Genomic DNA, 14,433 nt, shown 5'->3' on the forward strand with positions numbered 1-14,433 from the left:
TCACCTCAAACCTAAGGTTTTAAATTAGTTGACCTTAAACCTTTACAACTTATACTAAGGCTGACTGTTTATGCTCCCTGAGCAAGGGTCAACACATAGCACCCGGGTTTTAGGCACACTGGCCAAGGATCTACACAAGGAACCTTTGTTTATGCTCTCATGAGCAAGGGTCAACACATAGCACCCACTTTTAGGCACACTGGCCAAGGATCTTTCACAAGACCCTAACTGTTTATGCTCCCTACAAAGCAAGGGTTAACACAACGCACCCACCACGTACACTCCCGCCGGAGGCCTCCTACGAGAGCTTGTAAGGATGAGAAACACCTTAGACCCAATCCTAAAAAGGAATGATCACAAGTGTCCTCTGGACTCTAATAACTTACAAATAAGTGGATGAGTCCCATTCAGCACGTTGACGAAGTTCTCATCCTTGTTGATGAAGAATCTTTGACTTCCTTGATCAGCAACTCAGATGATGTACTAATACAAGGCTTCGGGTTGGGTCAAGGTTAAGACAGAATCCTACTCTATAAAATGTTTTCCTATAAGGAAGATAGAGTGATTTCGATTATACATTCAAGGCATCCTAGCTTAATGATTTGCCATTGAGGTAGTAGCTGGAGGATCCTTGAATGCGGAAGTTCATTCCCCAATCCACTCTATTGAATATCAATGATGAGGGTGGATTAGAGGATGAACTTCCCTGAGAGAAAGGGCTCTGGGTATATGATCTAAGGTAGAACACTCAAAAGTACTCTCTTCTTTCTCTACCAGCAACAATAGACAAGCTCTCTTTATATAGGCAAAAGGTTCTAATGGATATAAAACAGTGACATTTATAACAGAGTTCGATATCATCAAGCGGGATCGATATCATTGAGCATATACTCTCGATAGCATTAACGGTCCGCTCGATGACACAAACTCAAAAGTCATACGCTTTTGAAACCAATTGCCAGCTGGTCGAGGGAATTAAAATACGTATCGATGTCATCGGATTTCGAACTCTGATTCCATCGATGAGAGGTTCGATTCCTCGACATTTGCAAATGAGAGAGACTTGCTTTGAAATATTTTAGGTTTACAAGAATGATCGAGGGACCTTTGAGATCATCAAAATTTGAATGTCGATGATATCGATAGATGTGTCGAGGCATCGTTAAATCCAAAGGATTTTAATTTAAGCTTGCTGGACAGTTTCTATCCCTATTCAATGCCATCGAAACCGTACCGATATCATCGATATTTGAATATCGATTCTATCGAGTGACCCTCGATCACAGATAAACGACCCTGAAATAATTGCTGGAAGACTAGGCGCTCATGACCGATAATATCGAGAGCCCTCCGATGTCATCAAGATTTGAACTTCGATGGTATCGATAACGACTTTAATATATCGATGCACATGTGATTTAATTCAGTAAAATCAAGGGCACCGGATATCTATCTGTCGATATTATCGAGTTAACTTCGATGAACTTGAGATTCAAATATCGATGATATCGATAGGTATATCGATACATCGATAAATCCGTCCAGAGATATATGTATTTGCTGGATGTATTTTGTCCTCATTTCAATGATATCGTTTAAGCATCGAGGACATTGATAGCACAGGTCGATTCTATCAAGAAGTGTATCAATAAAATCGACAAAGGAAGAAAACTTAGAGAATTTTCTAATTTTGAAAAAGTTTTCTTAACTTAAAAATCCTATGATATTCTAGTTTGTTTTAAGGATTTTATATACCTGGTGTTTTGGGACATGGGATGTGGGGCTTAGATTTACCTGTGGCGAGCTTGCACACATTCGGTTGAGACAGACGCTTTGATTTGATCTTCCTATGAGGCTCTGCAGTCTAGCTGACTCAACACTCACGCTAATTGACAAACCAGGGCACTTTCAATATGTATTTCCCTTTTAGTACTATATTCAAATGTTCATATTAGTAGATATGCAATGATGATGTTGCCTTTGTGATTTGTGTAAACTTGTGGTTATGCTTCTTATGAGATAAATGTACATTGAAAATCCTCCTTGTAGGATCCCAGGATCGGAATATGGTGTATGGGCGCTGGAAGCCGAGAATGGGGTATTAGGAGGCTGTCAGCACCAGATTCAATGATCAGGAATTTTATGAGCCTGGTTTCTGAGTTTGGGGCGTGACACTTCTAATCATCATAATTATCCTCCAATGAGAATTAGGTCAATGAAAAGTTCATATTTGATTTAAATTGTTTTATCTTCCAATTGGATAGGATAGAACTCCAATACCAATTGTGTTCCTTGAATCAAGTAAGGTAGCATCTTGATAACTACAAGTGGATCCTTGACACCCTCATTCCCACTTTTAAATTCATAAGTTTTAATCAATATTATTCACCATTACTCTCAATTATTCAAATTTCAATTTAGATATTTTTCTAGTTCTAGTTCTAGTTCTAGTTATTTTTAGAATTCATACAAGTTTAGTCCCTATGGATTCAACCTCAGTCTTACCGAGTTATTACTACATCGCAACCCTACGCTTGGGGTTGTGAACAAATTTTTGGCACCATTGTCGGGGACTACGGATACATTTTTTTTGGAATTAAGTGGTATTAGAATTAGGTTAAGATTAAGATTTATTTTTCTGCTATGTTTTTAGGTTAGGATTTTTTCTGAAATTATTTTTAGAAACTAACATCGTTTTCTGTTTTATAGGATCCTAACATAGCAACTCTTATATTGGTAATTTTGTTCCAACCCTCTCTCTTATCTTTTTTTAGATCTCTTATTTGTTTTAGTTTTTCTAGTTTTGTTTTTACGTTTAATTGTTTAGTTACTTGGGGGATGAGAGTGTTTCATGTCTAAGTGGGTTCATGACAACACCCTCCATCTTTTGAGTGAAGGAGGATTAGTCGAAGGATTGCCTATCCATCACAGGATTAGATACCACTTGAGATCCTCTCAGCTAATTGAAGTGATGGCTACAAATTAACCGCAACCTCAACTGCAACTACTAGTTGAGGAAGTTCAAGATGAAAACAAGGTGCATAATGCACCCCTGCCTCGTACTCTACGAGGTTATTTACAACTGGCCAGGATGAGTACACCTTCCTGCATGACATTTCCATTGAATGCAGGAACAGTGGATATTAAACCATGGGTAATTCAACTCCTTCCTAAGTTTCATAGATTAGAATCTGAAAGTCCATACTTGCATATGAAAGAGTTCGATGAGATAATATCTACATTACCCTTCCCAAACATGTCTGAAGACACAGTTAGACTGAAATTGTTTCCTTTCTCTTTGAAAGAAAAGGCTAAGTCATGGTTACATTCCTTAAAACTAAGATCCATTAGCACATGGGCTGAGATGACAAGGGAGTTCCTTAAAAAGTTCTTCCCCTATCATAAAACAAATACCTTAAGGAAAGCAGTCATGAATTTTGCGCAAAAAGAGGACGAGACCTTCTTCCAATGTTGAGAGCGATTTAAGGATCTGATAAATTCATGTCCACAACATGGCTACGAAATATGGTGTATAACAAGCTTTTTCTATGAGAGATTGACCTCACCCATGCCCCAATTTGTGGAGATGATGTGTAATGGGGAATTCATGAACAAGGAAGCCAATGATGCATGGGATTATTTTGATAAACTTGCTGAAAATGCGTGATCATGGGATACCTCAAGAACTACCATTTCTAAGCCTACTCAATCAAAGGAAAGGGGAGGAATTTATGTTTTAAAAGAGGAAGATGATATAAATGCAAGAATAGTCAAACTCACAGGAAAAGTCGAGGCCATGGAACTTAAGAAGGTAGACCCTAAAAGGCTATGGAAGTTATTTGTGATATTTGTGCTTATAACATACATACAACTGAGAATTGCCCAAAAATTCCTGCTTTTTAAGAGATATTGAATGAGTAATCAAATGCCATAAATAATTACCAAAGATGTTTCAAAGGACCTACCTCAAATACATACACTCCAGTTGGAGGAACCACTCAAATTTCAGTTGGAGGAATGGACAAATGACTAACCCATAAGAGGCCCTTACGCAATTTTTAAATCTAAAGAAGCCTCAATAGGATACGGTTCAAAAGTTCAGGCAAAACCAAGAGCTATTCAACCAAAATACGGTGCAAGCATTTTAATATCTCAAAACAACAATGGGAATGTTTGCATCATCAATTCCAAAGATTGAGCTACACTTAGTGAATGGTGAGAAAGGGATGCTTCCAGTCTAACCCCTCCCCAATCCAAAACCACAACATGAAATAAGTGACCCAAACTCTTTAAATCAGATGGAATAAGCTAAGTCTATCACCACTCTTAGGAGTGGAAGATTATTGACAAAACCATTCCGGCGAGGGCTGAAAAACCTAAGGACCCGGAAGAAATTGAGAATGATAGACCTAGCAATGCTCCACATGGGTTAGAACCGAAACCTCAAAGTAAGCCGATTGCGTCATTCCCTCAACGGTTGATTGCATCAAAACCTCTCTCTAACTCTCAGGATATTCTAGAGGTGCTTAAATAAGTGAAGGTCAATATTCCTCTACTGGATGTCGTTAAACAAATACCTTCATATGCCAAATTTCTGAAAGATCTATGCACTACCAAACGACGGTAAAACATACAAAAGAAAATCTTTTTAACATAAAAGTGAGTGTCATTCTCAAGCAAGATGTGCCACAAAAATACAAAGATCTCGATAACCCAACCATCACTTGTGTAATTGGAAACCACCAGATTGAGCATGCACTTCTTGACTTGGGGGCGAGTGTTAACTAGATCCCTTACTCAGTTTATGAATAATTGGGTCTGGGAGAATTGAAATCCACCCGAACCACATTACAACTTGTCGATCATTCAGTTCATATACCGAGAGGGATGATTAAAGATGTGTTGGTCTAAGTTGATAAATTCTACTATCTAATAGATTTTATTATCCTTGATACTCAACTTATCGTAGATATAAGCACTCAAATACCCATTATTCTTGGTCGCCCATTCCTTGTTACATCAAATGCTATCAGTAATTATAGGAATGGAATTATGAATTTATCTTTCAAAAATATGACATTAGAGCTCAACATCTTTTTCAATATGAACAAACAGTCAGAGGATGATGACGATACCCACGACAATAACATGATTAATTTTTTCGTGAAAGATATAGCACTTTTGACTCTATACTCTAACACTCTAGAGACATGCTTGGCCCACTCCCCTGATTTTGATGATGACATGATTAGGGAGATGGATGGCTTGTGCAACACCCCGAACTTTTCAATGTCCAAGTATTGAAAGTTCTCGAGTGTTACCATGAAATTTAACTTAATATGTACGTGTACAATATCAATTTAACTATCCTAACCCTACATCTATTCTCCAACATGAATTTGACCATTAAGAATGGTCTTCATCCATAAATTTAGTCATCCGACCGTTGATCATGGGTTTGATATATGTACATTCCCTTAACTAAATCAGTGAATAACTCTTTATTCATAATGATTTAGATGTAAGTTATTTTGTAATTATTATCTAGAAATGGGCATATAACCATGTAGAACCATTAGATTTCATAAAACTCTTAAATCAACAATAATTACTGAAAGTGCCCTTGTTTATCAATTAATGTGAAGGTTGAGTCATTCAGTTCAGTGAGCCCCATACGAAAAAACTACAAGATGCAGACTCAATAAATTGGATGAATCAAGATCTTCAAAGGTAAATTAAACATCACATCCCATGACCAAAACACCTCAGGTATATAATTCCCATTAAAACATTCTAATCTATTAAAAAAACAACAAGGAAAACATGTTTTATAGATTAGATAATAGAAAACTAAGTTGGAAAATAACATGAAAAATCTTTCTAGTTTTCTGCTTACTTCGAATCATTGAACACGTCTCGATGACATCGTACACAGGTTCGATGACATCAAATGTGACTTGATGACATCGAATAAGAGTCTTTAGATGTCCAGCAACCTCATATATTCTGGACCAAAATCTCAAGTCATCGAACATGTTTCGATGACATCGAACCTATCTCGATGACATCGAAAAAAGACTCTTAAACGTCCAGCAACCAAAATGAAATAATTCATATGTCATCGAACAGGCCTCGATGACAGTGAAGGCTCATGTTCGAAGTCATCGAAGCCCTCTCGATGACATCGAGAATCAAGAGACTTATGTCCAATAAGCTCAGGTTAAAAATCACTTAAATGTTCGATGACTCGAACATCAACATTCGATGACATCGAATCTATGATTGATTTCATCGAAAAATGAACCTAACTTGACCAGAGAGTTATATTGGAAATATCATGAACTCTTCGATGTAATCGAACTCAATTCGATGACATTGAATATGGACTAAACTTATGTAGAGTGTTTTAATGAAAATCAACTAGACTCCTCAATTTCATCGAACTACATTCGATGACATCGAATTTCAAATTTTGATGACATCGAATAATGATAGGAAAGTGTCAAGCAAGCTTCAAACATTTTCAGTGAAAATCCCAGTGTCAACGGACTGTCACTCGATGACATCGAAGGTGACTTTCGATGACATCAAACACACTTCAATGACATCAAACGCAAACAGAATCTGCTCATTTTTTTACCATTGGGATTTTTTCCTTTATATTCAGAAGCTTGGTTTCTGGGCTTGTATTGAGAAAAAGAGTGAATTCTGATAGAGTAATTGTTTACCTACCATAATAAATCCTTTTTTTCATGGAAGTTCATCCTTCAACCCTTTCTTAAATGCAATCATTGAACAATCAATGGATTGGATTGGAGAATGAACTTCACCATTCAAGGATCCTCTAACAACTCACTTAATGGCAAATCATTATGCTGAAATCTCTAAAATTCTTAATACCTTGGAATCTCTCTATCACCTAAAGACCAACATTCATTAGAGTAGATTCCTCTAAATACCTTGACCCAACTCCACCAACTTGCTTTGGGAGCATCTACAGTTGTTGCAGTTCAAGGGAGCTGAAGATTCTTCATTAAGGGAGATTATCTTCGTCAAGTGCTAGAAACCAAGCTCACCTACTTACAAGTAAGTCATTAGAGTCCATAGAATCTGAAGATCCTTCCTTGTGTAAGATTAATTTTCAGGTTGTATCTCACAATCTTATTAAGACCTTTTTACAGGCCTCTGACAGGAGAATACGTATAGAGTCCTTATGTATAATCTATAGTGCCTTGTGTAGGCATAATTGATTGCCTTCTGTATGCATGTATGATTGCCTTAGGTAGGCAATTCCTTGTGTAGGATATATGTCTTGTGTAGACAATACCTTATATAGGTTGTGAAAGTTTATGGTTAACCTAATTTAAAACCATCAGATAGTGAAATCTGGCACACTCTAGCGTAGAGTGCGTCAGCCGGGAGTGGAGTAGGCACATAGCCAAACCACTATACATGCTTGTGTTTGGGGTTGATATTTGTTCATCTGATTAAATTATGCGTATATGTTTGAATGCTCTATTAAGTATGCATGATAAGATGAATGCTCAGGATCAATAAAGTAGCATATTCATGTAACGACCTTGGAAATTTTTTGTGCTAATCTTTCCTTAAGTAGTTGTTTTTGGGGTAATTAGCGCTATACTCGATTGCTTGTGAAATTTGCATCAATCACTTTAAATTGTATCTGCATGGCTCAAACCTTGTAGATTAGTTAGCGCTACGTTACTCTGAAATCTGGGATCCATCGCTAAATCCAGTTGTTCTAGGGAATTTTTGGAAGATCTGGATCGGACCTGGACCACGCGTCGAAAGTCCGCTAGCGATGATTTTAGGCTGTTGCGGTCACCGAGTTGGGCTTGACCATCACCTCAAAAATCAAGTCCATGTGATGTTCTGGGTCAATTTGATTGAGCTCTGAGTGAAGAGTGTGAGAACGGTTGGATATTAATATATTTTTATGAAATCTGAGTCGTGTCGCTTGCGCGACGATTTTAAGCTATCTGACCGTTGGATTCTGACCCAATTTCACCCTCTGATCAGGGTAGGTGGCCCAGGCATATCCTTGTGCTTGAGATTTCTGTGACCATTGAATTGAGTGTGGTCCGCCACGGCTGATCTGAAGAGCCGATCGGTACGAAAACTCAGCCTGACCTAGATCCATTATCAATGAGCTTAAGTTCGACCTTTCGTGGTTATAGGCCCACCAGAAGTGCTTCGTTGGATCGAGAGAGGCTTACTTTGGTTATAACCTAAGTATACCTTGTCCCTAGGGTTATTTTCATCAATTTGAGGCCTATTTATAGTCCTTAAACCCTAGCTCTCTTTTCCATACGAATTTTCTCTAACCCTAGCTTGGAAAGAGAGTGGAAAAGAGAGAGAGTGAGAGAGATAAGTTGGTGAATCATCTTAGATTCTTCCTTGTTCTTCTTCATCTTTGAACCTTCACTTTGAATCGTTATTCTGACGATTCTGAGTTCATCTTGGGGTAAGTTAACCTAACCCTAATCTGTGTTAGAGCTTAGATTAGTCTTGGTGTTGTTGTATCTCATTTCTATCCTTGATTTAGGGTATTCTTTCGGCGTTGACGAAGACAACTCGTCTAAATCAGTTCGGTGTTCTTTCCTTGCTTAAGGTGTGGACTTTAAGTGTATAGGTTATGGTTTTCAAGGCTTTCAATGCCAGTGAATGATTTATTCTTGTTATGGATGAGATTTTGCATGTCAAATGTTGTGTTTACGTTGCTTTCTTGTTATGCATGTGTTATATTGAGATTTGTGTATTCTATGTGTATGTATAAAGTACCGTATACGTATAAAATATGCACTTGTGTTTGCCATGATTATTTGTCATGTATGTATGCCAGATGCATGTATGACAACTCCTTGGTAAAAGGAATTGTCTAAATGCATGTATTCCAACATACGTCATGTATGTTGTACCATGTATTCTAAGTGTTTATAGAAATGTATGAATGATCTAAAGTGTAATTTATTACACTAATTGCGGGCGTTGAGAAGTGATTCTCAACACTCCTTTTGATGTGCATGATTTCCTTTATGCAAGTTACATTCCATGTTATTTAAATTCAAGCATTACCTATGCTTACATTTATGTTAAGTTGATATTTTTCAGATGCTTAAGTACCACTTGAATTAAGTTGTTGTTCCATTACTGTTTTACATTTAATATGAACATCTGTAGTAGTGTAATGTGTTTGGGACTATGCATTAGTCCAGGAAATCGGTAATCGACCCTATGTTCGTGGTTGAGGTTGCTTTCGCCACGAAGGACGTATTAGATGAACCCAAGCCGCATTAGAGTTGTCGGCAGTGGTTTGGCCACGCGGAGTGTTTGCGCACTCTATGTCGCTCAATTCAACGTGCGCTCGTGCTAGTCGAGTTCGTCAAGTAACCCGATTGTCCGATGTATGTTCACCATGTATAGACGCTACTGCTTGAATCTAGGGTACCGAACTTACCAGTGAAATCCTAATAACCATGGTACCTTGATCCGCTAAGACTCATGAGCCGGACATGGTGGTATGGGACACCGTGGTCGAGCTGTCGGCCTACGCTGGGGTGACGAGCCTCCCCGTAGTGACCAATGAGCAACTAAACTCGTGAGCCGATTATGGTGGTATGGGACACTATATTCGTGCTGTCGGCCTACATTGATTGGTGACGAGCCCTTTGTAGTGACCTCGAGCATACCTGGATACCGCAAGGAGGTGATGAGCCGAACTGTGGTAGTAAAGGTGTGAAAGTCGTGCATTGATTGGTGACGAGCCCTTTGTTACGACCTCAAATATATGATCGTATGAGATGTGTAGGATTGACGACCCTAGTATGGATCACTGTTTGGATGGTGATATGAGGAAGGTATCTTAGCTTTCCAATCCTGCTGTATGAAATGGACTAATAACAACTTGGTGATCATATCCATGCACCGCATTTGCATGTGCTTTGTAGATGTGGCTCACTTTGAGGTGATATCATGCATAACGTAAGATAAAGACGCTGAGGGTGTACGCGTGAGGGCACGCATCATTTTACATACATCCTTGCATTAACAAGAGTACTTATGATTTATTTAATTGTTCTGTTTTATCATTACTGTTTGATTGAACTGATCACATGTTAACCAGTGCCTTATTGTTCCACTGAGTTGATCACTCACTCCCACGTTTCTGGGGCGGTGTTAAACACCCACCAGACTCTGTCTTAGGTTCTGATGTTGCAGATGTTGATGCGACTTCTGAGGCAGAGCGGGAGATGGATGATGATGAGGCTACTTTCTCTTATATGCAGTTTTCAGACGGGTTCTAGCGAGCCTTGGTCTGATGCGCGGGATGCTGGGATTATTTTTGGGAATTTAAATGATGTAACTTGATACTTATAATTTTGTTAAGTAACACTTTCATACGACCTGGTTTGTATATGTACTTCAGGGATTTACACTTGTACACATATTTTTCTATAAGTCTTCCGCTTGCTTTATTCACTTATCCCTGAATCATATTTGTGTTTTGGCTTAATCTATTCCATGTTTTATGCACTAATACAGTCAACATACATCCATCATTAAATATGTTGCATAAGTGATGTTTTGAAACTCGGGAGCTGAGTTATGCTCGACCCCCGAATTTCAGGGCGTTACAATGTCAGAAAAGATACTCATCATACATTGCTAAAAGGTGGTAGGGGCATTACATACTCCGAATGGCATCCTTCGGTAAGCAAAGGTGCAGGTCTATCGTAGATTTGGTGTTTGTGCTCCGTAGTTTCTATCGGCGAAAGTTTCCTAAAAACCTTCTCCGAGATCGAGTCTGTACTCTTACCTGATCACACACAGTGACCCAAAACCTTTCCTAGACCATCTATTAATGAGTCTAGATCGTCTATCTTCCCTTTTCAACTTTTAAATCGTCAAGAAATCTTTATTTGAATCAGATTTCTGCCAGAATGGCCCGATAGGTGTCAAATTATGCAGGGGCCAATCGGGGCATTTCCTGTGGGGCCCAAGGGGGAACCACATCATTTGGACCATGGGGGACCAGTAGGGCCTCGCCAAAACGGTGAGGCATCGCCAGAATGTCCAGTGACCGGTGATGTCATTGCCGGTTCGGCGAGGGATCGCCGGCCAACGGGCCAGTCCGGGCGGGCCGATCACTTCTAGGCCTAAGGTGGCCCACCCCTCCACGGTTTTCACTTTAAACCCTTTTATTTCACCTACTTCCTTCACAAAAACCCCTCCCAAGCTCTCCCTTTCTTGAAAAGCTTCTCCAAATCCTTCCAAATCTCTCCCAAATCTTCTTCTTCTTCCCTTTTTCGTGCAAACCCATCACACCATCTCCAAATACTCCCTCCCATTGCTGATTTCTTTTTCTTTCCTTCTCATTTAAGCTCTTACATCCCCTTTTTGGCTATTGGTTGTGTGGAAGCTTCACTATCTTCCTATTTCTCTCTTTCTCTCATTTCTCATGGCCCTCTTTGAGTTTGTGACGGCCATCTTTTCCATTTCTTCCCTTCTTTCCTTGATGGGGAAGAAGAGAGCCCCTGTGGATGAAGCCGGGCCGAGCCGCCCAACCTGTGCATGGAGGCTGAGAGGAGCCGCCGCGAGCACGTCCGCCACTCGTGAATTCCAGACGAAGCGGGACCTTGATCCTCGAGCTCCCGTTACTAGGACCTTATTGGCGGAGTTGTCGCATGGAGTCTATGAAGGCCGTGGAGTCCTTTTTGAGGCTCATGTTGATCCGCGGCTCTTTGGTGAATTTTTCTTGTTGGAGCGCCTAGAAGGGGCTGGTTGAGGTCCCTTGTTCGAAGGTGAGTATCGCGCGAATGCTAGCATTGTTCAGGCCTTTTATGCCAATATTCTTAAGCCTTCGCTGGAGCCTCTGTAGTTTAAGATTCCTTGTAGTAGCGGTCGTGTGGGTATTGTCGATGTTGCTTTGATATCCCCCCTCCTGAATGTGCCACTTGGTGAAGTGCATGCCAGCGAGAAGAATGTGGACAGTGTGCGCGAGAGGGATTGTCGCACCCGATCCTTGTGTGGTCGTCTGGTTGAATGGCAGCCGAATAGGAGTCTTCTAGCTACCTACATGACGGACGACTTCCGTTTGCTTCACCACATCTTTACGTTCAATGTATATCCAAGGTGGAGTAACCGCAGCGAGTGTACGCACCTGATGGTGGATTTCCTATATCAGGTGGGGCAGGAAGCGAAGTTGTGTGTGCCGACGTATGTCCTGCGCCAGATTATTCTCATCGCTCGTTCGAGTAGAAGGACCGAGTAACTTCCATTTGGCCGCCTCATTTGCAAGCTTGCTCATGAGTTTGGCTATAGGCTTGGAGCTGAGAAACCGGTTCCTGTTCGTCATATCAATCTGAGGACTCTTAACCTGATGGAGGTTGGTTCTAGTTGGCATGCCTCAGAGAGTGAGGCTGAGTCTGAGAGCGGTGATGAAGAGAGTTATGCTGAAGGTGGTGCGGAGATTAAGGAAGAAACAGAGCAGGACGAGGAAGGAGATGAGGCACAGGATTCGAGTGATAGCTCTCCTCCTGTGGCGCAAGAACAGGGCGCAGAGCAGACTACCAGAGATGCCCGTCTTACACGGCTTGAAGAAGAGCAGGCTGTTTTACGCTATGATATTGTTGATCTTCGAGGCCTTGTTAAACATAAGTTTAAGAAGGTGACTCGAACTCTGAAGTCTATCCTGTGTTGCTTGCAGGATAAGGGTGCTCCGCCTCCATCTCCTGATTCCGACGAGTAGCAGTCGTCGTGGCCATCCTTTTTGCTTTGTTTGTTTTCTTTTTGTGTGTAGCCGTTGTTGGCTTATAGTTGGAGTGTTGTAGTTGTTGGTGTTGTTTGTGGTTGTTTGTAGTTGCTGTGGTTGTTTGAAGTGTTAGATGTTGTTGTTTTCATGCTTTCCTAGTCGTGATTCATGTATTGCTGCACTACTTGTATTGCGACGATTTTGATTAATGGAATGCATGTTGTTTGCCTTTGGAACTTGTGTTGTGTTGTTGTGTGGATGGATTATGTGACATAGAATCTGACAGGTTGCATCCTCTGTTGAATGTAGGGATGCCTCCTAAGGGTTTGAAGTCTTCGGCCCGTCTCTCTTTGATTGAGTCGCTTGCTGGGGTTCCTCCCTTGAGCGATAGCCAGTCAGATCTGCAGGCGGGTCCATCTCGTACTGGTGTTGGGTCAACACCTATGGCTCCTCCAGTCACACCCTCGGTTCCTGAGACGAGCCGTGCACCTTCGTCTACTTCGCCTACTGATAGGTTTGAGCAGATGATGTTGTTGATGCAGCAGCAGCAGATTCAGCAGCAGCAACACCAGCAGCAGTAGCAGCAGCAGCAGCAGGAGTTCCTCTCTTCCATGGCTGGCATCTTTGCTCAGTCAGTGGGGGCGACTCCACCTGTTTCACCCATGCCTCCATCTAGGAGCGCCAGTGCCAGCGGCACTTTCAAGCGATTTCAGCGCTTGCGACCTCCTACTTTTGCGGGTTCTCATAGACCCGAGGAGGCCGAGTATTTGATCGACCACATCTCTAAGATGCTGAGACCGCTGCACTGCTCTGAGGTTGAGCAGGTTGAGCTTGTCACCTTTATGTTTGAGAAGGAGGCCAGTCTGTGGTGGGACAGTGTTCTTCGCACTGTCGAGGAGGATTTTGTTTGGTCGTGGCAGGCGTTTGAGGTGCGCTTCCACGAGAAGTATTTTTCAGTCACGTACCGACATGAGAAGGAGAGTGAGTTCCTTCGCCTCCGCCAGGGAAGGTTGTCGGTGACGGAGTATGAGAACCGGTTTACTGAGTTGGGGCGGTATGTTCCTTTGATCCTTTGTGATCAGCCGATGAAGATGCGGCATTTCTCTGAGGGGTTGAGACCTGAAATTCCATCGAAGATTTGCTGTGCTAGCATTTCTTCATATGCAGAGCTGGTGAGCATGTCCTTGCGAGCAGAGCAGGACGGGGATAGAGCGTCCCGCATGCGAGCACCGATGGTTCCTAGGCCGCGACCGGACTTTCAGGATGCACCTTTCCTCAGCAAGAGGCCGCGAGCAGATTCTCCTCCGAGGCGTTCAGCGCCGCCCGCTTAGCAGATGAGAGCTGATCTTCGATGTTCCTATTGTGGGAAGATGGGGCACTTAGACCGTTTTTGCTTCTCCCATATGCGAGCCAGTGGTTTTACTCCACCGCAGAGGGTTAGCCGTCCGATGCCTCAGGTTATTTCTCCTCCACCTCTTCAGTCAGCGCCAACTCATCCATCCTTCAGACCTGCAGTTCCTAGCTTCAGGCCACCTCAGCGGCCCATGGTTCCTCCGCCGAATCGTCAGCAGCGGGCTCGAGTTCATGCGCTTTCAGCTGAAGCGCCTATGTCTGACTTAGTGTCGAGGTCCTTCGAGGTGACAGCGCACATTGAAGGTATT

General features: G+C 41.6%; 1 non-coding gene across 1 annotated transcript; it reads right to left on the reverse strand.

Moving 5' to 3' along the window:
* Positions 1 to 3,411: 3,411 nt before the first annotated feature.
* LOC131244931 (small nucleolar RNA R71) lies at positions 3,412 to 3,519 on the reverse strand. The gene has a single exon (XR_009170699.1). It is a non-coding gene; the product is annotated as a small nucleolar RNA R71 (small nucleolar RNA).
* Between the last annotated feature and the right edge of the window lie 10,914 nt (positions 3,520 to 14,433).

Source organism: Magnolia sinica, chromosome 4 (assembly GCF_029962835.1).
Source record: "Magnolia sinica isolate HGM2019 chromosome 4, MsV1, whole genome shotgun sequence".
Classification (NCBI taxonomy): Eukaryota; Viridiplantae; Streptophyta; class Magnoliopsida; order Magnoliales; family Magnoliaceae; genus Magnolia; species Magnolia sinica.